General features: G+C 45.2%; 1 protein-coding gene across 9 annotated transcripts in view; it reads left to right on the plus strand.

The window, feature by feature from the left end:
* Positions 1 to 27069, plus strand: part of LOC143360337 (protein turtle) — a 315901-nt gene that overhangs the window by 141157 nt on the left and 147675 nt on the right. The window lies entirely within an intron of this gene.

The following is a 27069-nucleotide window of genomic DNA, read 5'->3' on the forward strand; positions in this document are numbered from 1 at the left end:
CAAATCGGTCATATCTCACGATCAATGCCAGATATTTTTATGAGAATCTAGTATGATGTAGAACACGTATGATTAGGGGTAGTTTAAGTCATCATTTCAATGATCCGAAGTTCGTTCCCAAAATACAGCACTTTGAACGTTACAATTCTCCCAAGAGCAGCTTCTAAAGTTCTCCAAGAATTTTCCGAACAAAATTGAGTTGTCTGAAGGACAAAGGGTCTCAATCGACCCAGGACCGTCTGGAGGGTTAAAATTCCTCGAGGAAACCGCGTAGGGAGAGCCCTTGACACTTTCCGCGGCGAATACACTCGATCGTTATTTCGAGAGGATATTAGGGGTGGAAAAAGCGTGGAGCCCTTAATGGCGTTCGCGTCGTTGAGGAAGATCCGGTGCTCGAGGCACGCCGGAACGATGCATCCCCATCCCCCATACGCTCCTTTCCACCCCTTCGCACCCTCGCGTCTCGTAATGACTCGCGAAAGATTCGACGCGATCGCGCAGAGTCTGTCTTTTCACGGAAAATAACAAATGGCGGACGAGTATCGACAGCGGGGTTTCCCGAATGGCATTGCGGGCGGAGGGGGTGGGCGAAAGGTGAGCGTCGGGGGCCAGGTGGCTCGAGTTTCACCGACTCCTCTTGCATATTTATCGCTGTCTGAGAAATATCATTGTTCAGCGTCCCGGCGCGGCGCTGCGCGGCGACTGCCAGCGCGGAAAGATACCTCGAAACCCATTCGTCAAAGCTACCGAAACGATCGTCGCGACGACGTTCCTCCCGGCCCCGCGTCGGCGTCGTTTTTTTTTTTCCACCACAGCGTGTCTACCGTAGGACGTTTGTCTCGTACGCTCCATCGTTCGGTCGTTTCTTTCTCGCGAAAACATTCCTATCGATCGACGCGATATGTACCCGGAGCTTTGGGCAACTTCGGAGATCCTGCGGAAGACGATTTGCAACTGGAATTCTAGATAACGCTCGAGCAGCGCTGTGACTACTCTGGATTGCCTGGTGGAAATAACGGAACCCCTTTTGCCTGCACTTCGCGCGATTTTTACAGTGCACGGTTTAGTAAACGAATTTACTCAGTAATTCTTAATGAAAGATACCCACCTTCTCAAACGACTCGCCGAATCGATGACTTAAACTACCCCTAATTTTGCGTGTTCTACGTCATACTACATTTTGATAAGCATATCTGGCGTAGATCATGAGGTATGATCAATTTGAAATGTATTGAAAGGGAAGACCTTCTGTTCCACATCGAGTTCACATCGAGTTCAAGTGTCTCCATTTTTTGAACGAATTCGAGATCAGTCAATTGATGACTTAAACTATCCCTAATTTTACGTGTTCTAGGTCATACTAAATTTTTATAAACACATCTGTCGGCGATCATGAAGTATGATCAATTTAAAATGTATCCGCATTGAATTGACAACTCCTAAAAATGTCTCCATTTTGTGAACGAATTCGAGATCATCGAGTTGATGACTTAAACTACCCCTAATTTTGCGTGTTCTACGTCATACTACGATTTTATGACAATCCCCAACGTCTATCATAAGTTACGAACAACTTGAAACGCGTTGCAGAAGAAAAGAATTTATTCCATCGACTACATTTTCAAACGTTTCTACTTTACAAACAAATTCGAAGTCAGCAAAGTGATGACTTAAACTCCCCCTAATTTTACCTGTTCCACCTCATAGTACATTTTGATAAAAATCCCCACCATCGATCATGAGTTATGATCGATGCGAGAAGTATTACAGAAGAATTGATTCTATTCCAAAATTAACATTTTCGAACGTTTCTGCTCGGCAAGGAAATTCGAAATCAGCAAAGCGATGACTTAAGCTCCCCCCAATTTCGGCCGCAGAACCACGTCCTCGAATTTGATCAAAATCCCAGTTGTCGATCAGTAGATAGAATCGATTCCCGATACTATCCGGTCGGCGGTCCTCGTCAGTGATAATAGTACTGTATCGGATCACCAGAAGGCATCGTACGGATGACGAAGATCAATTTCTGTTGGCGGTACGTTCGGGTTGGATGGATCCAATTTCTTGACGAGTCCCGTCGCCGATACGTCGCCCGGCTCCGACGAGATTCGAGAGAGGATAAATTCCGAGTAGCGTTGCAACAACGGCCGCGAATTGTGTTCGCGGACAACAATCGCTGGTTAGGCAGCGGGAATTGGAAATGATGGCGTGTCGATGCTCGCGCAGCGGACGCGATTGTTGCAGCCGGGCGTCTGTTATTCCGCGAATAATTTTATAGCAGAATCGAACCTCGAAATTGGTCGCGCGGACCGGTGCGGGGGCTATTCTTTGCGCGGTGACGATTGTTGGTTCGCCGGTTTGCAGCGGACTGAATGCCGTTCAAATATACGTCGTAACGGGGCCGAACAATTAACGGGTTTCTCCTGTCAATGGCTTGTTAATGGGCCCGATTACGACGTCCATTGCGACAACAGAAATCGTCGTTAAGAATAATTAGCGAAACTCCACTGACCCACTAACTAAAACCAATATTGCGACCGACTGGATTCCCAGTAAATTAAACAAGACGTGACATCACTCGGTCTAAAAGCATGACTCGAAAACATAAAGTATTTTTTACTTAGTATACCACTTCAATATAGTCTATTTTAACCGTTTGTACATTAGCGTATCGAATGTTTTCAGTTTATTGAAAATTTTTACCCACGCATTTTGAGTAGAATAATATTTGGCGTCCTTTAAAGAGGGCCATGCAGAATGAGGAGGCTGAGAGAGCTATTCGTAATTTCGTTTTCTCGAAAACCGCGAGACTTGGCTCAAAAATAGTTTTCACACTGGAAACAGTCTACCGTGGTGTACACGTCATAATTTTTGCATTCGAGAATGCTCATCAATGGCAAAGTTATGGCCCACCGAGGAAGCCCTATCGCCTCGACGAATCGTCTCGCCAAACAAACATAAATCCGACGGAGTCGTATCGAATCGTTTACGGCATCGATATCCAGATTATCGGGCCCGTAAAAAATGCATAAAATCCTCGGCCGGTTCTACAGGAGAAAACGTCGGATAACAATTTCTCGTAGCAGATTCCCGACCGGAGATAATCGGGTTCGAATACTGGTCGTGCGCGAGCTATCGATTAGTTTCGGCGCGTCTGATCATGGCCGACCGTTTCTACTTCGGTCGAAGACTGGCCCACGGTTGTCGGGCAAACATGGGAGATCGATTATGGCCGCGAACGGAGAGATTCGATCCTCTATTTTCGACTTATTTTCTCATGCAGAATCGCTCGCGGGCCCCCACCACCGGTTTTCCAACCGGTCAGTTACACGACACCATGTAAACAAATCGTTAGGGGATCGAATGGCTGAGTGAAAGATATCCTCTCGATGACCCTGTCGATAGCGGGAGGCGTTGCCAGCGGAATCGAGTGGCCCCAAACATGATCTCATTGCACGGAAGAACAGAAACTGGTCGGATTTCGGGGGAAACCGTACAAAATTGAACGGGACCGATAGTCTCGTTTCCGAGCGTATCGTTTGCGAGCGATCGATATTTATGGAGTTACAGGATGCAGTTTCGGTTACCGCAATCGGGCTGCTGCACCAATCGGTTAACGAACGAATTATTTAATATCGTGTTCGATCATCGTGTTCTTCCGATAGTTCGCGAAATTTGAGGAACGTTCGCTATTTTAGTAACCAGTGAATATACATTGTAATTATTTAGAGTCTACCATCTGAATATATTAGTGCGTTAACTGACTGAAAATAGACTCTTCGTTCATTTTACTGGATTAAAGAATTTCGAAAAACGAGTTCAGAGGAAGAGGCTGTTGTTCGGCCAGGTTCCAAGATAGCACTACTAAAAAATTAGTATAGATAGTACAATATATGATCTTAAAAATAAGTCACTCATTAAAGAATGGAGTCCAGTAATTTTCTCAGAAAAAATTCCTAAAAGTTACATTCTTCTCACAATCGTACCCCATTTAAAATAAATGTAAATATTTATAAAGCATATGTAACCTAGAATATTATTAAATATAAAAATTAGTACAGATAGTACAATATATGTACTTTTAAACGAGACACACGTTAGGGAATGAGGTTCACTAATTTTCTCAGAAAAAATTCCTAAAAGTCACATTCTTCTCACAATCACAGTCTACTTAAAGTAAATGTAAATATTTATAAAGCACATGGAAACCAGAATATTATTAAATATAAAAATTAGCATATTTAGTACAATATATGTACTTTTAAACGGGACACTCGTTAAAAAATATAGTCCCTTCATCTTCTCAGAAAAAATTCCTAAAGGTCACATTCTTCTAACAATCGTACCCTATTTAAAATAAATGTGAATTTACATATGGAAGCCAGAATATTATTAAATATAAAAATTGGTACAGATGGCACAATATACGTACTCTTAAACGAGACGCTCGTTAAAAAATAGGGTGCCTTCGTCGTCTCAGAAAAAATTCTTAAAAGTCGGATTCCCCTTAGTAGTAACGAGGAAGTCGGGAATAAATTTGCAATAAGAATAAAGGGAAGCTGGTAGGAGAGCGCATTGGTTGGAAGAACATACGAAAGTCGTTGTTTGCCGCGAGATCGATCATTCGGTATTTATAGAAGGCTCGGGAGAGTGTGTCGACCCTTTATCCGGAGGGGGCCCGCGTTTTTCCCGTTTAATCGAGGAGAAGATTCGCCCCGCGTCTGCGACCGTCGTTCCCGATTCGATCTACACGTAAACGCGTTGCCCCATCGATCTGGTCCATTGATCGACAACTATCCGCCAGTGGACCGCAGCTCGCAAACTAAACGTTGGTTCTACCAACTTTCCATTCGAATCCGAGAGGAAATCCGTCCCGGAGATAAACGCCGGAATATCTCCGGCGAGATTCCAACGGCGCCGTTAGGACGCATTAATATTGCAACAGTTAGTTAGGCGGGATACGTCGTAAACGATGTTCAGCTCTCGCGAGCTAAGCGAGGAAATTCGTGTGTCTTCGCGAGGAACCGCGACCGAGAAACTGCGTACCTACCGCCCTCCGTGCGCAAATTGCATTTTCGAAATGCTCGTTTCGCGAACGGTGCGGCACGCGCGTATCGCCTGCATCCGTTCCGTGCTTCTGTCGATTCGGGTGCAATCGCGTCGAATGGAAACTGCCAACCTCCGTTTTCATACATACACGGTCGTGTAACCTACATTTTTTACTCGTAAAATATCATTCCGAAAAACTTCATTCTCTAGCCGAGAGCATTGGACGCTCTGAAGCAGACTTGCAGGGTTTTTAACTTTGTTATTCTTTGGAAATTCGCAACCAAAAAATTGCCACGGGCAGTGCAATATACGCACTTTTAAACAAGAGGTTGCCCAAAAAGATGGGTTCATTAGTTTTCTCAGAAAAAATTCCTAAAGATCACAGTTTCTAATCAAGAGTCCCAGACGTTTCAAAATAAACCTGTATATGTGTTTGCATTTGTTCTAGGCATTCTTCGGCAAATCGACATAGAAAAATTACTACACGTAGTGCAATATACGCACATTTAAACAAGAGGTTGCCCAAAAAGATCGGTCCATTAGTTTTCTCAGAAAAAATTCCTAAAGATCACAGTTTCTAATCAGGAGTCCCAGACGTTTCAAAATAAACCTGTATATGTGTTTGCATTTGTTCTAGGCATTCTTCGGCAAATCGACATAGAAAAATTACTACATGTAGTGCAATACACGCACTTTTAAACAAGAGGTTGCCCAAAAGATGGGTTCATTAGTTTTCTCAGAAAAAAATCCTAAAGATCACAGTTTCTAATCAAGAGTCCCAGACGTTTCAAAATAAACCTGTATATGTGTTTGCATTTGTTCTAGGCATTCTTTGGCAAATCGACATAGAAAAATGACTACATGTAGTGCAATATACGCACTTTTAAACAAGAGGTTGCCCAAAAAGATGGGTTCATTAGTTTTCTCAGAAAAAATTCCTAAAGATCACAGTTTCTAACCAAGATTCCTAGACGTTCTGAAATGAACGGTGCTTCACTTGGCCCCGACCTTATCTGGCAGGTAGCGATAGTTGCGAGTAAATTGGAAGATTCGAAGCTCGGAAGAAATGGCGAGGAGCCGCGAAAGCTGAGTTTGGCCCAGATCGGGCAACGGGAAACGGTGCGTGGGCGTGACAATGTCCGCGGCCGGAGGCTCGCGAGTTGCGTGGCGAATAATTGCCCGTTTACGTACAAAGGAGGTAACGATCGGATTATAGGGACGTTTAAATTGAAGCATCGAGCGCGGTGGAACGCGCAACGAAGGATAATCCGCGTGACGTCAATGGCGAGCGCGCGCGGGGGTGGCAGGCGGCGCGGGTCAAAGCTAAAACGCGCGGAAAATAAAAATACACGTTGGCTCGCGAAATTCTCCCGTGAGAAACGGCGCAACGAGAGCGAGAGAGAGAGAGAGAGAGGGAGGGCAAGATAAAACGAGAGAGAAAGACGGATAGAGTCCCGGGGCCCGCTGTTAAGCGAACTCTTCACAATGGGATACCGGAGAGCCGGTTTTTTCGTTGTTTTTTTCCCTGGTCCGGATGCCTGTGAATAACTCGGCCGGCGAAAATAGAGGGCGGAGTAATTAAAAATGTAAATGAGGGTAATTATTCGGGGAAAATGTAGCTAATAGCGATGTCTAGCCCGGGAGTTTGGTGTGAAACGACGCGCGTTCGCGGAGACGGAGAGAAATAGAGAGAGAGAGAGAGGCCCGGTGAAATTCGAGGAACGTCGGTTCCTGTACGAGAAGGAGCGAAAACCCGAACCAGTCGAACAATAGGTTTCATTAGACCGGCCAAGTATCGGGAGTTCGCGGAACTTTACGGCGCAGCCGTTGCTCTTAATAAAACTCCGCTGCCTGCCGGGAGATTGTATATCTTCGCGGGTGAAACTCTCGCCGAACGAAATTGAAGCCGGCTCGTCGGAACGTTAACGCGCTCGCGGGCAAGTTCGCGATCCCGAACTCGTACCGGAGTTCTCATGGGGCCTTCTGCCCAGTCTCCGTCAGCCATCAGAATGCGAGAAACACCGCGAGACTGACGCGAATTAGCGCCACGAGCCGCGGAGGGCCCTCGCGAATTTCTGCGGCCCGCAGACGACTTGTCCTGTAAAACTGGAGAACTTTTCCATTGTCGCATCCACCAGCTTGAGATTATGCGAGAAGTTGCCAGTATTTGTCTGCTTGATGATGGGCGGAAGACATTTTTCGGAACGCGTCGCTATTCGTCGAAATTCCGAAGGAAATAGTGGGGGTTGCTTTCCACACACTCCCTTAGCATTTAGTGAATCGAAAATCTGTTTCTAAACAATTTTTCATTGCCAAAACCTGCGATCGATTTTTACGAAATTTGCAGGGTACCTAGCGCCACTGTCGAGGCACAAGCACAAAAATTTCTGTGTCACTCAACGCAAAATTGTAGCAGTTGCGATGCTTGAAAGGGAAGGGTTCTCCTAAAATCACAAACAAACGAAAATCAGCTGATCGATCAACAATTTTTCTTTCGCAAACCGTGCGACGGATTTTTACGAAATTTGCAACGCACCTAATACCACTATCGAGATAGAATCACAAAAATTTCTATCACACGCAATGCAAAATTATAGCAGTTTCGATGCTTTAAACGCAAGGGCTCTCTTAAAATCACAAATAAACGAAAATCAGCAGATCGACCAACAATTTTTCTTTCGCAAACCGTGCTATCGATTTTCACGAAATTTGCAGGGTACCTAGCGCCACTATCGAGGCACAATCACAAAAATTTCTGTATTAATCAGTGCAAAATTGCAGCGACTGCAATTCTGAAACGAGAAGAATTCCCCTGAGATCGGAAATAAATGCAGAATAATTTAACGATCGTAGGATCCAGAATAATCGCAGGTGGGGAATGGAGTGGCAGACAGGTGGATCGATCCCAGTGTACACGGCGTTCCATCTGCCGCGGTTCGTTTGATATTCAGTGAATAAACCCTGCGATATTTCTGGCGAGCGCGGAGGAGGGGGTTGGGCGCGGTGGACAATTCCTGACCACAGAAAATAATGAACAGGTCGAGCGAGGGGCCGGCCAGTATTGACACTCGGCGTTCATTTACATCGTAATGACGCCAAAGTGTCAGTGCTGTCAGGCGCACGATAACACGCCGTGGACGTGGGGCGTGTGCGGGGGGTGGTGGGTGGAGGGAGAGGGCGGCCTGACAGGCTCGTGTGCTATGCGGGGGCGGCTCGCGGGAGACGGGAAGAGCGATTTCGCGGTCGGCTAAACAAATTATCGCATTTCGATAACGAGGCCACTCATAAAGTGGCGCGACCACTAGCCGAAACCCGAGCCCTACACCGCTCTACCCCGGGGAAAATCGGCCGTTCCCGGCGTCGAGAGGGTAAATGGCGATAGGTAGAGGAGATGGGACCAAGAAAGGGAGGCAAATGGACCGATCGTGGCCAGTAATGTCGCTCGGTCTTTGCCACCGAGGGTTCGGAATCAATCAGAAAATTGTTGAGACCGACATTAGCGGAGGGAATTTCGTGGCAAGGTTTGTAGGGCGGAAATGGAGCCGGTGGAAAATTATAGATTGCAAGCTTTTAGTAGTTTCTTCGAAATGCTCAATAGTAAATGTGCCATCTACGGTCAAATGCTTTTTGCAAGCCTACAGATCAATTTATTGAACGTATAACCAGTTTTTAGAATCCATACATTTCTTTTTCAAGCCTCACAATTTATTTTAATAGTCGAAGGATCGTTGAAAAAGCTTTACAATTTTTTTTAGTAGCCACTGGACCTTTTTGGAAGCCCTACAATTTTTTTAGTAGTCCCATGATCATTTGGGAAGCCCCACAATTTTGTTTTCACAGTACAGAAATATTTTTAGTAATTCTAGGATTCTTTTTAGTTGTCATACGGACTCTGTGGGAGCCCTACAATTTTTTGAGTAGTCACACGACCCTTTCGGAAGCCTCGTGATTTTTTGGGACTCTTTCGCAATCTCTTCGGGAAGGCCAGAAATATTTTCAGTGTACGTAGCACGTATTTCCTGAACTTCATTGTACGTCCATCTACTGTTTTGACAGATCGAAAAGAATCTATATAAATTCAATCATTGTAATTTCTGTAAGATTGGTTTACAATCAGCAGAATAGGAGTCCTCAATCAATTTTGAAGCGCAGACTTCAATATCGATGTTCTTTTTTGAAAGGATGACGCGCTGTTCAAAGCGAAACACTAATACGATTTTTCTTTCTCTTGCTCCCCATTTCGTGGATGTCGGAAGAGCAGATTTTTCGAGGTTTCGATTTACGACCCTTTAATAAAAGAGCCTGATTCCACCTTTGCGCCAGAAGTTTGGAGAACCGTCTAAGTTATAGCCGCCCATCTATAGCTCCCGTTTATATATATATATATATATATCCGCGGGATTGCGATTACCGATCTTTCCGTGTGGTTGACCGGCAGCAACCAGCCAACCCCGTGAAGAGATATGAAGGGGAAGTTGTCGCGAACGATATCGGCCCACAAATTGTTCGAGTAGTTCTCCCAGCACGTAAATAAGCGAGCACATTCGCCGCAGAGAGGCCGACACGGCCCAGCGACTCGAACTTCTTGGGGAAATTAGGAGCACGCGATCCCTGAAAAGCTACCAGGAAAATATTTCAAATTCTGTGAAGCACGAGCTTTTGTTTGGGAATCGAGTCTCGAAGATGAAAGACGGAACAGAAGATTGGCAAAAATTTTATCTTCTTTCAAGAAGGAGCATTATCAGTGGCTTTCAATAAGATCGCATGACTAGTAAAAGAAATTGTAAGGTTGCCAAAAAAAAAAAAAGAAAATTTTAAGACTTCCAGAAAGAACATATAATTACTAAAGTAAATTTCGAGGGCTTCCAAAGGGAACCTATGACTACTACAAATATTGCTGCTCTCCGAAAACGAATTGTGCTGGTCTTAAAAAAATTGTGGGCCTTCCCAAATGATCACTGGATTATTAAAAAAATTGTGGAGCTTCCAAAAAGCTCCCCTGACTGCTAAAAAATTATGAAGCTTGGGGAAGGGTCCTATGACTACTAAAATAAATTGTAGGGTTTCCGAAACGATCCTAAGACTACTAATAATATTACTGGTCTTCCAAAGAAATGATTACGGGGTGAAAAAAATTGTGGGACTTCCCAGATGATCACTGGACTACTAAACAAATTGTGGTGCTTCCAAAAAGCTCCCGTAACTGCTAAAAAAATTGTGGAGCTTCCGGAAAGGTGCTATGACTACTAAAATAAATTGTAGGGCTTCCGAAACGATCCTACGATTACTAATAGTATTACTGGTCTCCTAAAGAAATGATGACGGTGTGAAAAAAATTGTGGGACTTCCCAGATGATCACCGAACTACTAAAAAAATTGTGGTGTTTCCAAAAAGCTCCCGTAACTGCTAAAAAAATTGTGGAGCTTCCGGAAAGGTGCTATGACTACTAAAATAAATTGTAGGGCTTTCGAAACGATCCTGCGATTACTAATAGTATTACTGGTCTCCTAAAGAAATGATGACGGTGTGAAAAAAATGGTGGGACTTCCCAGATGATCATCGAACTACTAAAAAAATTGTGGTGTTTCCAAAAAGCTCCCGTAACTGCTAAAAAAATTGTTGAGCTTCCGGAAAGGTGCTATGACTACTAAAATAAATTGTAGGGCTTCCGAAACGATCCTACTACTACTGACAATATTACTGGCGTCCCAGAAAAGTGATGACGATGCCGGAAAAATCGTAGGGCTCCCCAAAAAATCATGTGACTACTAAAAAAAAAAAAAAAAAATACAATGGTAGGGGTAAGGGTGAAATAAAAAGTTTGAAAGCAGATATGTTTGACCAGCAGTCGACCACCGATTTTGCACGCGGTTGAGGAGCATCGTGGAGTTTTTGCGAGGTGTCGCGAAAGGCGGTAGGTCTCCGTTGAAGCGTATGGCGTCGATAAAGGGGAGAGTGTCGGAGGAAGGAGTTCCGCGACAGCATTTTTCGCGATCTGTCGCGCGGCGCCCGAACAGAAACAATAACTCGGGAGAGCGGCCGCGGCTGTGTATACGGCTCGTCTGCGCGGTCTCCGTTGCGAACGACACCTTCGATGACGGTAAACAATACTTCCGTGGCCCGGTATCGCGAATATGTTATCGGTTTACACGGCGTCGGATAATATCTGAAAGCATTCCTGTCACGTACAGGCCCGCGTTAACGGCGCCGTACACGGCACGGCCTATATTCGCCCGCGCGCGTTCGCCGACGTACACATACGTCCTGGCCGCTGCGCTGCGACGCGCTGCGCGACCCGTTATTGTAGAGAGGCGGGCCCCTCCATTACGCCGATATCGTCGTTTATTACTGCTAAATAATAAACACGCTCGGCGCATTGCGATTTCAGCAGTTTCACCCCCTCCGCCCTTCCCACCCCCACTACTCCAGTCTCGTCTGTAAACCGTCTTCCCCGACCGTTAAATATTAGAGCGCGTCCACCGGGCTCGCCTTTATGGAAATTCTACTTTCCCGTCGGTCGTTTCATAAAAATCAGAATAGCCGAGGGATTTCTTTGTACCACTCGCGGACGGTAAAAATGAAATAGGAACGCTATTAATCCTTTTAGAACGCTTTTTCTTGCGCTTTAGAGGTCCCTTCGTGGCGCTCGCGGTTGCAACTGTGTCGCGAGAACCGCTGGAGATTTAGAGCGTTCCCGTAATCTTCGGAGATCTCCATTATGTTTGCCGGTTCCATTGTGTTGTAAACACGCTCATCGTGATTTTCTCCACCGCCGATTTTCAGCTGGAAAAATCAGACGAATTTTACAGTCAGCCAGATTTTTGCACTTGGCGATTCATTCTCGACTGAGGTTTCCGGGTGTTCGACTATCGGAGGAATTAAATATTAAAATTAGTATTAATTTACTATTCTGTATATTTTTATTGCCGATTTTTGGGCCCAAGAGTCGGGCAATTTTCGGAGTCAGCGCTTTGCCGATTTTTTCCGTTTGTGTTCCTTCTTCAGAGAGAGATTCGGTGACATGATCCTGAGGATCTACGGGATCGATCCCAGGGAGCGATTTTGGATGGATCCGCAGAACTTTGCGAGGAATTTTCCGCGGCTTCAGCTGCGAGAGGAATTAAATTTTTACACCGAGGTCTACAATCGCGTTCCCCTTCTTCCGGGAGGGATTCGGTGACACGATCCTGGGGATCGACGGGATCGATCGCAGGGAGCGATTTTGGAGGGATCCGCAGAAATTTGCGGGGAATTTTGCGTGGTTTCAGCTGCGAGAGGAATTAAATTTTTACACCGAGGTCTACAATCATGTTCTCCTTCTTCCGGGAGGGATTGGAAATTAGGATCCTGGGGATCGACGGGATCGATCGTAGGTAGCGATTCTGCAGGGGTCCGCAGAATTTTGCGCAGGCTTCCTCTGCGGGGAATTTTCCAAGGCGGAATTACAGGGAGCGAGAGCGGCGCGAAGCGCGATAAACACGTTCGGTCTGATCGTTTCGGCTCGGCAGCCGCGCCGTAAATTTTACTCGCCGCTGGAAGAGGCTGTTAAAGCGGAGGAATTAAGAGAAACAGCCATTAAACTGCGAGAATGGCCGGTATTCGGCGGGATCGTAGCCGCGAGAGTGCTTCCTCTCGACGGAGAGAGCGCCGTGTTTCAACGTCGACGCCAGATATAGAAGGAAAAATAAACGCCGTCGTCGCATCGACGTATGGACCGCCGCCCTCTGCTCTGCTCCTCTCCTCTCCGCTCCGCTCTGCTCCGCTCTGCTCCGCTCTGCTCCGGAAAATAGAATCGCGAGAGGGTTCGCGAAGAGAGCTCGTGAAACGCGACCGCGAAAATCTGCTGCCGACGATTCCGTGATTCGGAGCGGCCGCCAATCGGCGCGCGGTACCGATCGATACGAAGGAGGAGAGGAAACCGGCGCGACGCGGCGTCCCGACGGTTCGACGATAGCTGTTGCTGCTGATCGCGGCACATTGTGCCCGCAACAACGTTTGCAACTTCGATTACACCGGCACGGATAATCATTGCCGTTGATTCCGACCGGCCGCGATCCAATCCCCAATCTCTCCGTTAATGAACTTTTCATCGGCCACCGACGATAGCTTTTTACTAATTGTATGTCAGAATTCGTCGGTTCGACCGAGTTTGGGGGGGGGGGGAGTGTTCCGCGAGCGGATCGGTGGTGAGTGGATGATTATTGGTTTTTGCTTACGAGGATTGCGAATCGGGAACATTATCCTACTATTTTTGGATCAGTAACAGAAATTCTTGAAATTGTTCGGAATTTAAGGGTGTCTGTACATGGACTCCGAGAAATATTTCCTAATTGATTGTAAAAGGTTGTAGGTTATTAGCAGACAGTTATTTTGAGCAAAATAAAAATTTTCTACCAGAATTGCAACAAACTGAAGCGAAATTTATTTTGCTTTTTTAACACTGCACTCGGCGCTAGTTTCAATCTAAAACCAAATTTTTCTTCCGTCTTACAATCTTTTCATTTTATTCGTACGAAACTGATCCGATTTCTATATATAATATTTAAATGTTTCGTTATCTATTAAATTCAAATTTTGTAATGTAACAGATATTTTGTAATATTTCTTGTAATTTCTTTGAAATAATGCCACAACAATTTCTAGTGGTGCTTCAGAGTCACCACTCGAGTGCAAAGGGTTAATAGGTTTAATAGGTTGAAAGCAATATAACAGTATTTTTCAATTGCTCTAATCTTTTTACTGTTTTAAATTACACTAATATTTGTCATAAATGCATAAAATCCGCTGTCTAGTTGTTAGGTTCGATGTGCTCATTATTGTACGCGTTCTAGAATTTGTTAACACTGAACCTACCACGGTCAAAATGACCGGTTTTCTATTTCACAATTATTGAACTTATAAAAACGTTTCCATAAGCAATTATTGAATTGACTTCTTTATTTAAGCACACATTATAATGGAAATCGTACAAATTTTAAGTAAATTCAATCTTCTCCCTTCTATAAGACGTTTCACTTTGATATACAGTGAATTCTCGATATATGTCAACAACTTGGGTCTTGACAGCGTCGTGTATCGTCCAGGATACCCGACTTATGTTTACACTTCTCGGCGTCCGAGGCCTCTCGAGCTTCGAGTAGTGGGGACAATTCCGCGACGTTTATCATCCATGCCTTGGCGACATATACAGAGACTTCACTGTATTTTGTGCTAGGTTTAGCGTTAATAGAAAAAATACCAAAAAGTCTATGAACAGATTATACGTCGATCATACAGAAGCAAATTGACATTCCACCGTCGATCGAATTGACATCGTGATGCATTGATCTACAAATTACTCGGGCAAAGGTGGGATACTTTCGCGACGAAGCCGTCGGTCGCGATAAACTGAATTATACGTGGAGAGGGATTGTTTTCGTTCTCGTTATCGGCAATCTGTTCGTACCCAGGGCCGATGATCATTTCGCCCGCTAATCGCCCGATCATTTGCGCTGTTATCGTTGCCCGTTAAATCGTGACAACGTGCCGCGTCCCGTCGCGTCGCGTCGTGTCTCTTTCGCGACGATACCCGCCGCGTAAATCAAATTACGTTAATTGCTCCGACGTTCGTCGATCCTCGTCGGAATTTCCATAATCCCTCGTGTGCCCGTAATCTTTCGGGAATATCTTCGGGCGTGACGATTAAACGTTGTTCCCGTTGTCGAAAGCGCGACGTAATTCACGGTAACGAGAACATCCTCTGCGACGAACGTCATCTTCGCGATTATACATCGCTATACTGTGCTCGCCGTATTTTTATTCGTTCATTGCGCACGTCATCCACTGAGAGGATTGGACAGGTTTATTTCGGTTATGTATTAATTAGTGCAATATTTCAGAATTAATTCCAGGGAAACGATCGATGCTGGCGAGCTGAGATTTTTCAGGTATATTTATACATGTCCGAAGTAACGTCATAAATTATTCCAAGTCGCTTCGTTGAAAACTGTCGGAGTTATTAATCCCGATCGTGTGTCACGAGATATCGATAAACGTCCGTCAGAAAGAAACAGATAACGAGGGGGTCAGAATTTATTAAGCAAAATTTTAGTTTCTAGAACTTTTATATCGATTTGATTTAGCGGTTATTGTTTCAGAATTGTATTTGGTTATGGTTTAAAATTTGTAGTAAATTTGAATAGGCTGGATATTTGTTAAGTAAAATTCTAGTTTTCAGAATGTTTGTATCGACTTGATTTAGCGGTTATTGTTTGAGAATTGTATTTGGTTATGGTTTAAAATTTGTAGTACATTTTAATAGGCTGGAATTTTATTAAGTAAAATTCTAGTTTTCAGAATTTTTGTATCGATTTGATTCAGTGGTTATTGTTCTAGTACTCGATTTAGTTACGGTTTAAAATTTATAGTAAATTTGAATAGGCTGGAATTTTATTAAGCAAAATTTTAGTTTTTACAATTTTTATACTGAAACCCCCCGCAGTAACATCTCGTTTTAATAATTTTGGTCGCATACTTCATTCGAATTTGCTGCTTTCCCATCCTCGAAACAACAATGCTGTACGCTCTAAAATGTAATATTCGTTGCGGGGGCGTCCCGAAACACACACAAAACCATCAATTTCGCCGTTTCCCGGGATCCGCGGGCGTGCTCGAGAAATCGGCACGTTTGACAGACACCGACCATTACTTTTGACACGACCTATACGTGCGCGGCATATCCTCGTTTCTGGCCCGTGCCACCCTTTGGTGATACCGGCTCCCGGTGGGAGGCACGGGGGCGGCAAACCCGCGGGACGTGATTTATTCGTGCTTTCAGGGATCCTTTAAAAGGGACCCGGCGTCCTGCGAAAATGTATCAAGCTCGTTTCCCTTGCGATCATTTTTTTATAATATTTTCACAGCATTCCTCCCTTCCTCTTTGCCCCATCCCCCTCTCTCTTAACCCCTCTCCACTTCTCTCTCTCTTTAGGAAAAATTGCGACGCGTCTCAGGAACTTCCGCCCAAAGCAAAGCGAAATGTGATTTTCGTTGTACAAGGCGTATTAAAGCAGTCGCTAAAAAAAGAATATTAACATATAGACTACGAATTTTATGACGAAACTGAGTAGGTGCAATTTAAAACGGTGAAAAGATTAGAACAATTTAGAAATACTGTTATGCCATTTTCAATCTATTAAACATATTAAGACAGGAACTAAAGTTCTATTTCTCTCCAGTTTATTGCAATCCAGCTGGAAAATTTTTATTTCAAAGATCCTTATTATGAAGATCATCAATATGAGGATCATATCATGAAGATCGTAAATACTAGCAATCACGAATACACAAGATTACATAGTCAGTGACCCAAATACTGTGGGGGTACCAATTACTGTACCTATATTATTTATACTTATCTTTAAAGCATAATGAATATTAAAAAAGGGATATTACATTTTTTCATTAAAATAAGTTAATATATATGTTATATAGCTCTTTAAAAATAAGCTCCCTTCAAAAATTAGTATAATTAATATAGGCTCAGTAATTGGTACCCCCACTGTAATGGGGTCCCTTACCCTATGCATGTACTTATTCTATCGCCGTTGGTTTGATTGTATAAACTGCGACTGGTTAACACGTGAGGACAAGGCAAATTGATTTTGTTCGCGTTAATGTCCGCCGCAGTTTGCAAGAAAACTGCACGTAACACTTTACGCGGGCCGCTTTGTACATATCGGGCACACGTGCGTGCATTTCCGGAAGTTGCACAGGATCGATGGAAAATCGCGAGGAATTATGATCGCATGTGAGGGGCGTTGGTGGAGAAGGTGTTCACGGAGGTGCATTGCACGAGCAAGCGAATATTCGGCGTGCGAGCGGGAACGCCGCGCCGGCCGATTGATCCGGCTAAGCGCGGCGCGGCGGCTCCTCGCTCGCCGGAATATTTTAATTAATAATTTGCGCCGAGTTCACGGAACGTTAACCGCGTGGGAGAACAAAAACAGTTGCGCGATTATCCTGTGCGATCATCGGCACACCGACGCGCACACGGCACAATAACAGGCCCCCCTCGACGCCAACTTTCCTTAACGAGTTTATACGCTCCTCAGAATCGATACAGCCGACCTGTTCTAGATGCACAACTATCCACTTGCACCTACGGCCCTACCAAAGACGGCGGCTACCATATTTTTCTGCCCTTCAAGGGGGTATCCTGGTTTTCGAAGCTGTTTTCCCACGAATATACAGGAATTTTTTTCCGGAGAACTGTCGAACCTTCTGCGTTGGGATTTTGCACACGTATTTATTGGTACCTGGAGTACATGTGTGATTTTTTTCAATAGAAAATAATCAAAATTACGAGAGTTATATATTTTTTTATAGGGTATGTTTTGTTTTTCGAACATGGCTCGACTTCAGGAATTATTTTCCGGAAAAGTACTGAACCTTTTGGATTGGGATTTTACACGTATGTTCACCGGTATTTGAAGTATAAGTGTGATTTTTTTCAGGTCAAAATAATCAAAATTACGAGAGTTATATATTATTTTATAGAGTATGCTTTGTTTTTGGAACATGGGTCGACTTCAGGAATTATTTTTGGAAAAACTACTGAACCTTTTGCATTGGGATTTTGCACGTATGTTCATTGGTATTTGAAGTATGAGTGAGATTCTTTTTCGCATCAAAATAATCAAAATTACGTGAGTTATATATTTGTGTGTGTGTTATGAAACTTAATATATAATATGTTCATTCGTGTTAACTGTACAAAAGTTTAGACAGACGCAAAGAATAATTCTGTCTATTTGGAACATCTAATTGACCGTTGAATGATAGACGTTTTCGTCGATTTTATGGCAATCACAGTTGGATCCGTTCAAATCCTCGCATCTCGATTTTATTTTCCCATATTTCTGAACGTACTCCTACCAGATAAATTCCAATTATTAATCCTCTTACTGTACTCATCATTCAAACCCTTACATCTCAATTCTCTATTTCACAATTCTGAATCCACTGCTTTCAGATAAATCCCAATTATTAATCCTCTTACTGTGCTCAGTGTAAATAGCTGATAATTTAAACTGGCTGCTAAAAAAGCAGGATTATTAATCCTCTTACTGCACTCGACATAAATAGCCAATAATTTAAACTGGCTGCTGAACAATTCAAAACGAATTTACGCGGAATATGTATCGCTCTGGGTCAAAGCAGACCCAACCACTGTTAGCGGAGAGCTAATCGCATCAATCTGTTGGTAAATCGAGGATATCGATTAATGAAATTAATGTTGCACGTGTAAAATCATTGCACCTGAAACAAGGGTGAAGAAATGTACCTGAAATGATGGTAAATGAATATGCCTGAAATAAGGGTAAATAAATGTATTTAAAAGAGCTGCACGCGCGTCATCGATGGCCCCCGGTGCAAAGCTACGTTCCTGGCAACGACCCCTGACCCGGGGCAACACGGCGGTGCAGTGACGTTGCGGCGTGACGTCACCGAGTGCATCTGTGACGTCAAGAGGGTGCGGACCAACCGAGCAGGGACGATCTCATCCAGGTGAAACACTTTACGAATCGGGTCAAGTTGCTTAACCCCCGCCTTCTCCTCCTCTTTCTCCTCCTCTTCCCCCACCTCCTTCTTCCCTTGCACTCTATAGGCCTCCTCCATTTCGTTAGCTACGCCGTTTATCGTCTCCTACGATGCTCTTTTTTATTTTATTTCTCCGAGGACTTCGACGACAACCCTCTCCCTCTCTCTCCCCCTCTTGCTCTCTTTTTTCCTACTTTCAGATTATTTCTCCGGATTTCCTCTTTGTCGTCTGCGTCGAATCGCATCCTGGTGTCAGTGGGACTTAGGTTCCGATTAGGCTACCGGTCCCAGAATTTTTTTCTATTGTCTCGATCTTTTTTAAGGGACACTATAATTTCCTCTTTCTGTCTACAGAATGCTTTAAAAAATTCTCATAAGCTTAAGAAATGTCTGATTTGACATTTTGTCTCCGAGCTCCAAAATTTTTTCGCGAGCCCTACATTTTTTTTCTATGGATCTACAATTCGTTCGTGGATCCTACAATTTTCCCACGAGCTCTAGAATTTTTTCAAAGCTCAAAAGTCGATCCTACGCTTAATGACACTTTTACCTGCTCGACAACTGTTTTATAGGTTTTTACGTTTTACCATGGACCCTGCAAACGTGCTTGTCACAGACTCACCAATTTTTCATGAGCCCTGCATTTTATCGTAATACTCCCCTAATTCCCTGCAACCCTACAAGTCCTACAAGTTTTTTGTGGCTTTTTACCCAACTTCCAAAAACACTACAATGACCAATTAAAGGCTGCTTTCACCCTTTCAATATGGATCTTGTCCATTGTAATTTTACCCTCTCGCATCAATTTTATCAAAATCGGCGTGTTCTAAAATATATTTCGTTCGAAATAACGAAATGCAATTACGTTCGAAAACGGAAGAAAATCATTAAAAGACTCGGCGAGAGTCGCGAATTTGGGGTTGGGCGAGGTCAGAAAGAATCGAAAGTCGAAAAATAAGGACTGCCCCAGTGATATTGGGGTTGCGTATCGAGCCGGTCCAGCGTTTGACGACGAAGAGAGATAGAGGGTGAGAGATAGGTGGCAGGGTCGCGTGGCAGAGCAATGAATTTCCGGCTTAAGACGGCCGGACGATAGGGGGTGGATAGGGGCGTCCTCGGGCAGGGTAAACGGCCGGACAAGATAGAGTGCGACTCGTCTGAAGCCGAATGCACCGGCGGGATGGCCCTCCGGAGCGGTGGGAGCCCGCCGAACCGGAACAAAGCTTGATCCCGATGAGCTGACTCGGCAATTCCTCGGGTGCTCGCTAGCCGAAACTAGCTCGCTAATATTACCCCGTGCATTCGGTGTGCTGTGCTATCCGCCGGGGCTATCCACCGGGGGCTTTACAGGCGCGGATGGCCACTTGACCCGCTCTAGCCGCCCCGGCTCGTGCGCCGTTATTGATTCCAGAAAAAAAACCAGAAAGAGAGAGAGAGGGAGGGGCACAGTGGGACCAAGAAGAAGCGGGGGTGGCGGGCGAAAAGTGGCCGCGAATGCGCCAGCGAAAACGCGAACACCAGCCGCGCGATCTACGATCGAACGATCGATTTTTGGGAGGATGATCATGAAAAACTATGTTAATGCACTATTCGACGCTGTTCAGTTAAAAATTGCTACCCTGCTTGTTAATTTGGACCCCTTTCTATATTATTACGTGTATATCTAAGATTATTTGGTTATTTATGGTTTAAATACAATGGATATTGTATTAAGTTCTTTATTAGGGTATTCTACGTGAAACTCTCCATCGAAAAGGTTATACAACATTTTTCTATACGAGGTCCCATTACCGAGATAATCTACTACAAAGACTCCCTAGACGAGCTACTCCAGGAACCAGACCCGTCTGACCACGGCTGACCTTTTCTACTTACGCCGCAGACCACTCCACGCGCCGGTCGACACTCTACAATTAATTTTTGGCAATTCCAGGCTTCAGAAAAATTTGAAATTTTGCACAGATGTAGTCCATGCTATGCTAATTACGGGACAATTTTTGTTTTTTGCCGGAAAAAATGTCTTGGGGGTGGAAACAGCCTTCCGAGAAACAGCTTCGATTTCTCATATTATTCCAAATATTAAAAGAGCCATATGAGACACAGGAAAAAATTCCAACTAAAAATTGTAGTATTCTTTACGGTTTCCAATATCAAAACTTCGAAAAAGTGCAGGTGGTGGGGATGAATTTTGAAAAAATAAAATTTCAACAAATATTTCACCTCCTAAAGGAACAGGGTAAGACAGGGAAATTTTCAATGTATCAATTGCAGGATACACTCTCCTGTACAATTACAGGAGAAAAATCTGCGAGTATGAAAGAATTATCCAGTATTTTAAAGAAGATGATTCAATTCGAATTACGGTAAGAAGTTACTGCCTGGCTTCCAATCTACTAATTGCAGGATCATTTGAGAAATGAATAATTCACGGCGCGACAAGATCGCCTAATATCGTAAAAAAGGGTCCACAGTTGAAATCGCCGGTCTCGGGGAAAGGAGCTCGGCGGAGAAAAATTGAGTTCTACGTGGGTCGACGGTATTTTTCGCGCAGAATAATTTGGCCGTTGAACCGATGACGTAGGATCTGGTGGTCCACCGTTTCCTCGGTTCTCGGGCGCGCACGGTCTGCCAGGTTTTCGTACGAGCAAGAAACTCCGTCGACCGACCTACATCGTAACATTACTGTTTTTGCGCCGCGACGTTGTTCCCGCGATCCTCGACGTTGGCCGCGCCCGGTGTGCCCGGGCCACGTAATTGTTTGACCTAACGTACGAACCCGTGCCGCTGTTTTGCGACCGTTTCGTACCGAGTATTTGCATGTTAAACGTTCTCGTTATCTTCGCCTTCGACGGTGCGCCCCTCCATCATCCCCCCCCCCCCGCCCCTCTCCCCGCCCTCTGTCTTTTTACTTGGAACTTTCAAAGTGGAATGTTAATGTCCGCACGCTGCTAGCGACGGCTTGTTAACACCGTTGGACTCGCGATGGGAACGATTATGGTCATTCCGCTGACTGCTTGTCGTTAATTATTTCACCCCCGGACGAGACTGCTGCCACCAGTTCGTTTATTCAATGATTTATGGTCGGTTTTGTTCCCCTCCTTTTGTTTGCACTGTTTGACGGAAAGGGGGTGGGGGGAGACTAACCTTTCCCTCCATAGCGTCGCGTTCTGCTATCTCCACCGTATACTCGATAACATCGTTCGACTCGTAATGACGACTCTGTGATGCTGACAGAATCGTGTGACCCTAAGGAGGGAAAGGCTTTTCCTAATTCATGATCTAGAACAACAGCTGTGATATTTTGATTTTGCTAGATATCGAACTGGTTAAAATAATTGGAAGAAAAAGCAGACGATCTTATCCCTCGTTATCGTGGCGCACACCTATGCTCAATATGATCGACTACAAGTTTGATCTTCTTCCTCGCCAGTTCAGAAATTACCGTATACCGTTGGTTTACCGTAGTGAGGATGGGACCCCGCGACGTTAAGGGGGGGAAAAGCAAGTTTCCTATTCCCATCACGATCGTTGGTCGAAGCGTTGGTCGATGAGCTACGATTGACGATAGTTAACTGCCCCGACGATAGAACCGCGTGACCTTAGGGGGGGAAAGGCAAGTTTCCCGGTTTTCCCTCGGTTCTCTCGACTGAGCCGGGATCTGGAGCGGCAGCCACGGCGTTTCGCTTTCGATTGAACAGTGGCGCAGCAGAAATCGCCAGGATTAAGAGCCGTGGAGGACCCTGAAGGTCCTCGACGCGGCCAGCGTCCCTTGACTACACGCTCCGTCGCATCTTTCCGTCGCGTCGGTCGATACCGATGCTCGTCACCCATATCGTCCTCCTCCCCTCTGTTCTCTCTCCCTTTATAGTCGGCCCTCTCTCCCACTTCGGGCATCGGGCTGCTCTCTACCGGCGAGACTCCGGCGCGTTACGTCAGTGGCAGACCGACCTCAAACCTTCTACCTTAACTCGTCGACGACGACGACGACAACGACGACGACGACGACGTTGTCTTCCTCTCTCGTCGTTGGCCGTGACGTCACGGTGATGCGCCCTACCTCCTCTCCTCGCTCGGTTAAATTCATGTCCTCCTGCCCGGCGCATAATAACACATCGATTATCAATGATCCGACGTCATCCGCGACTTTTCTCGCTCGGACGCGCCGACGTTGCACTCTTTTCGCCCCTCGCGGCGACACCGGATGCGCTGGCCCGTTCTTTTTATTCACGTCCATCGATCGCACGACTAGGTTTCGCTCACAGTTATTTTGGTCGCGATCTTCCCGTCTTATTAACCTGTGCAGATTTTCAAACTGGGTCGCGAACGATTCTATGTATTTTATCGTCCACGGTGATCAACACATTAACACTCGGACGGCGAACCATTCTTACCATATTATTGATGATTTTTTTGTTGACATAAACTTATGTCTCTTTAAAAAATTGAGATATACATCTTACTCCGTGACATTTAACTAGTATCTCCTGAAAAATTGAGCAGGATACCTCAACCTGAAATGGCGCGGCGGCCATTTTCCCGAAGCCATTTCTACAAGGCATTCGTGGTCCCAGACACCACCCGGTATATAAATGTACATCTCCGTGGAGTTTGATCTAACCCTCAGATTTTTAATTTTACATTAAACTGGACTAGAAAAGCTAGTCCTTGGCGGAAATCGATTTTGGAAATCTCAATTTCTCGAAAAGTTACAGTACCCGTGCGTTTGTCTGTACCTTGTCACGGCTTCCAGTAATTAATTCGTAACTTCGTGGAAAACGAACATCGCTGAACAACAAAATTCACAGAGACACTCCGAAGTACGTTCTTTGAATCCCAAAAAAAAAATTTCCCCGACAAACTCTCTCGGGTCACGAGAAAAAAATTCCCGAAGATCCCCCTCCAGGCGTGTCCTGCTGACGGAGCGTGACCCCGTCTCTGTTCGTGCGGCTAATAAAAAAAAATGCAAAAAAAATTGCAGCGGGTCGGTCGAATATTAACCGGTCGCCGTGACGTAACGCCGAAACAGCACTCGGCTGCAATCGAGTCCGGCTGACAGTGGGCTCGGGTGGTTGTCGAGCGGTGCCAGCGCGGAGTCAGCGGAAAAATTCAATTTTTAATTAATACCGATACAGCCACTTCTGTCGGGACGGGGGAAAGCGAGAGACAGAGAAAGGGCGACCCGGCAACGGTCCGCTCGCACGGTTCCGTTGTCCCGTAATTACGTAACGTCCGGCGCGGAATTGCACCGCGCGAATGCAGTTTGCGTCGTTACACGCGACACGAATAGTTAACGTTTCAGCGGCGCGGCACGGCGCATACAATTTTCTATCTTTTTCATTTGGACGCTGTCTTCGGAGGAATTTCGGGGAAAACGTGGCGGTGGTGGCCCGGGGGGGGGGGGTCGTTGATGTCGTCGTTGCGCGTCGCGCGGGGCGGATGCCAAAGTGAAAATCCCCGGGTACGCGTCAAAGAACGTTAATTCGGTGCGTCGGCGTCGCGGCGTCGAGTCAAAAGGCGATTCAAAGCGTTGCGTCGCGCCGGCACTGATTACAGAGAGGATCCCCCGGTAATTTGCGGTCGTCGGACTCACCTGTGGGATTCCCAGCGGTCCGATTCCGCGGGCCCAGCTCTTTCCCGCGGGATAATCCCCGGAACCCGAAGATCGAACAATCGGATCGAAGAGATCAATCAATCGTCCTCCAATCAGCCGGGAGGTTCAAAGGAATCGACTGATCTGTGCTATCAATTCGATAGTTCGTGCGTGGACATAAATGCATAAAATCCGCGGTCTAATTATGAACTGTTAAAATGCTGTATGTACAGAAAAACAGTTGATCAGAACAGAGGCGCGCTCGAGATAAATGAGGAAGCACGTAGGTGTAACTTTTTGAAAAATTCATTTTTTCGAAATCGGTTCCGGGCATAGGCTAGCTTGTTTCGTTCAGTTTAATGTAAAATTTAAAAAAATGTATATGTTAGATCGCCACAGAGATGTACGTGTATATAACAAGAATGGTGCTTTTTTTATTAGCCGTACGCTCCGTCAGCAGAGTAGGAGCTTCGGGAATTTTTTTCCCCGGGACCCGGGAGAGTTTGTCGGGGAAATTTTTTGGGGATTCAAAGAACGTACTTTGGATAGTATCTATGAATTTTCTTGTTCAGCAATGTTCGTTTTCTACAGAGTTACGAATTAATTACTGGAACACCTGACAAGGTGAAGACAAACGCACGAGTACGTGACTGTAGCTTTTCGAAAAATTGAGATTTCCAAAATCGATTTCCGCCAAGGACTAGCTTCTCTAGTCTATTTTAATGTAAAATTAAAAATCTGTGCGTCAGATGAAACTCCACGGAGATATACACTTATACACGGAGAGGTGTCTGGAACCATGAATGGTGCTTCGCAGAGGTGGCTCTGTGAAAATGGCTGCCGCGTCCTCCCACCTGGAGATATCAGTCTGAATTTTTCAGGAAATACTAATTAAGCGCCGTATAGTGGGACCTGTATCTTGAATTTTTAAGAAATCCTAATTTAATGTGCGAAAAAAATGGCCGAATTTTTCTCACTTCAGGGATTTCCCGGCGAAGAATTTTGAACGGTTGAAAAATGTCTCGACGTGTGCCCCGAGTGTTCCGCGGCCGTGCGCCCCCGCGTTTCGACGTTGCACGTAATTAATAAGGCTTTAACGCGTCGTCAGCTGCGCCCGCAATTTTTCATCGTTTCCGGCTCGGAATGCCGATTCTTCCGCAGCCGGTGGCCCCGTAGACCGAAATGATGGAAGAGGCGCCGATGTTCTTGTTGCCGGGGCTAAAGAGAACCGACGGGGCCTCTCTCCCTCTCTCTCTCTTTCTCTCTTTCTCTCCTCATCCCCGCTACCATAGGAGAGGGGAGAACGGAGAGGAACAGACAGGAAAGAGAGCACCGAGACCTCTAAGATAATTCATTAGCCGGCGCGAGGCATTGTTGTGATTCATTATCGGCGCTCGCCGGCCGGCCTTAGCCTCTCGGCAATTTATTAGAGGCGAACGAGAATCGCATGATTAACGAGACCTCGCCGTCGCGTCCCGACGACGACGACGGCTTAAAAGATATCAAAACTGGAGAAATTTGTTTGGAGATCGTCGACGGTGCCGGACAATCCCTTGGAAATACGCTGCGTTTTCCAAAATTAATACTACACGTGCCAGCATCGGTCTAAACACCGTTTTCTTTTCATTCTACAATCGTCGAGCTGTAAGGTGCCACTAAAAATGGCTGTATCATTGTTCAAAATAGTTTTTACATTATTCAATTTGTTTGTATTTAAACTCCTAAACATTTCAATACTGTACGAGTAAATTGCACCACTTCCGTATTTATAATATAAAAAAAAAATGTATAGAAGGGAAATATTCTATGTTTCGTATTGGAGTTCAAATAACTTCGAGTGCAAAGGGTTAACCTTTTGATGACCCCTCTAAGGGGACATTCCAGAATCGATGGCTCGGAGTGCAAAGGGTTAAATAAATTAATTTCTATGAGATCGCGTATACCAGTTGTCACACTGCAATAATGACAGCTTCAGAATTAGATGTACAAATCGAGGAACGATTACAGAAGTCCAATTTAAAACTGGATTATGGACTGCGGATTTTTATGGAAAATAAAATCTTTAAACGCAGGCTACGGAAGCTGAATTTATTCATTACAAATTTATTTCCCCCGTTTAGAATAATTCGGAACACAATATACAGACATGCTCGAATTCATTCAATCTTTTCACTGTTCTGAATTGCACCTGCTCGTTTCTGAATGCATAAAATCCGCAGAGGGTTTTTTCTCTTCCAGCATCGGGGATGAAAGAGATGGTTCGAGCGATACGGTAATGCAGTTCGCATAGAGGTCTTGGTCCGCGAAGTATCGCGTGTCGGTCGCATAATTAATCGCGGGTTACGACTGTTTATCGCGGCGCAAAAAGGGACGAGGGGAGGGAGGGGAGGGAGGGTGAATCCTCCCGTTTTTTATGCAGATTCGTGTGGGCGGGGGTGTGGACGTCGCCGTCGAAATTACAGGTCGGCCGTGTAATCCGATTTAACGAATGGAATATTAACGAAGTTTACGCGGGCCCCGCGACCGCATTATTAATTCGACCGGTCGGCCGAGCCGTGCCGCGCGTAATAACTGTTTATAATTTAATATGATTCCGTATCGGACTAGGGGAAACAAGATTGTTTTAATGCGAGCCGTGGGGAGAGAGCGGCACGCGGGGAATTCGCCGGTCAACTCCCAGCGCACGCCGCTGCAAACTCGATTTACTTCGAGGTGTATCGTCCCCATTATCTCTCCCTCTCTCTCTCTCCCTCTCTCTCTCTCTCTCTGCTCTCTTTCGTTTATTGGACGTGTAACGCTCCCAGTCGCTGCGACTCGTTTCTCCGAGACTCGCACGTCGGAAAACGCG

Source organism: Halictus rubicundus, chromosome 13, assembly GCF_050948215.1.
Source record: "Halictus rubicundus isolate RS-2024b chromosome 13, iyHalRubi1_principal, whole genome shotgun sequence".
Classification (NCBI taxonomy): domain Eukaryota; kingdom Metazoa; phylum Arthropoda; class Insecta; order Hymenoptera; family Halictidae; genus Halictus; species Halictus rubicundus.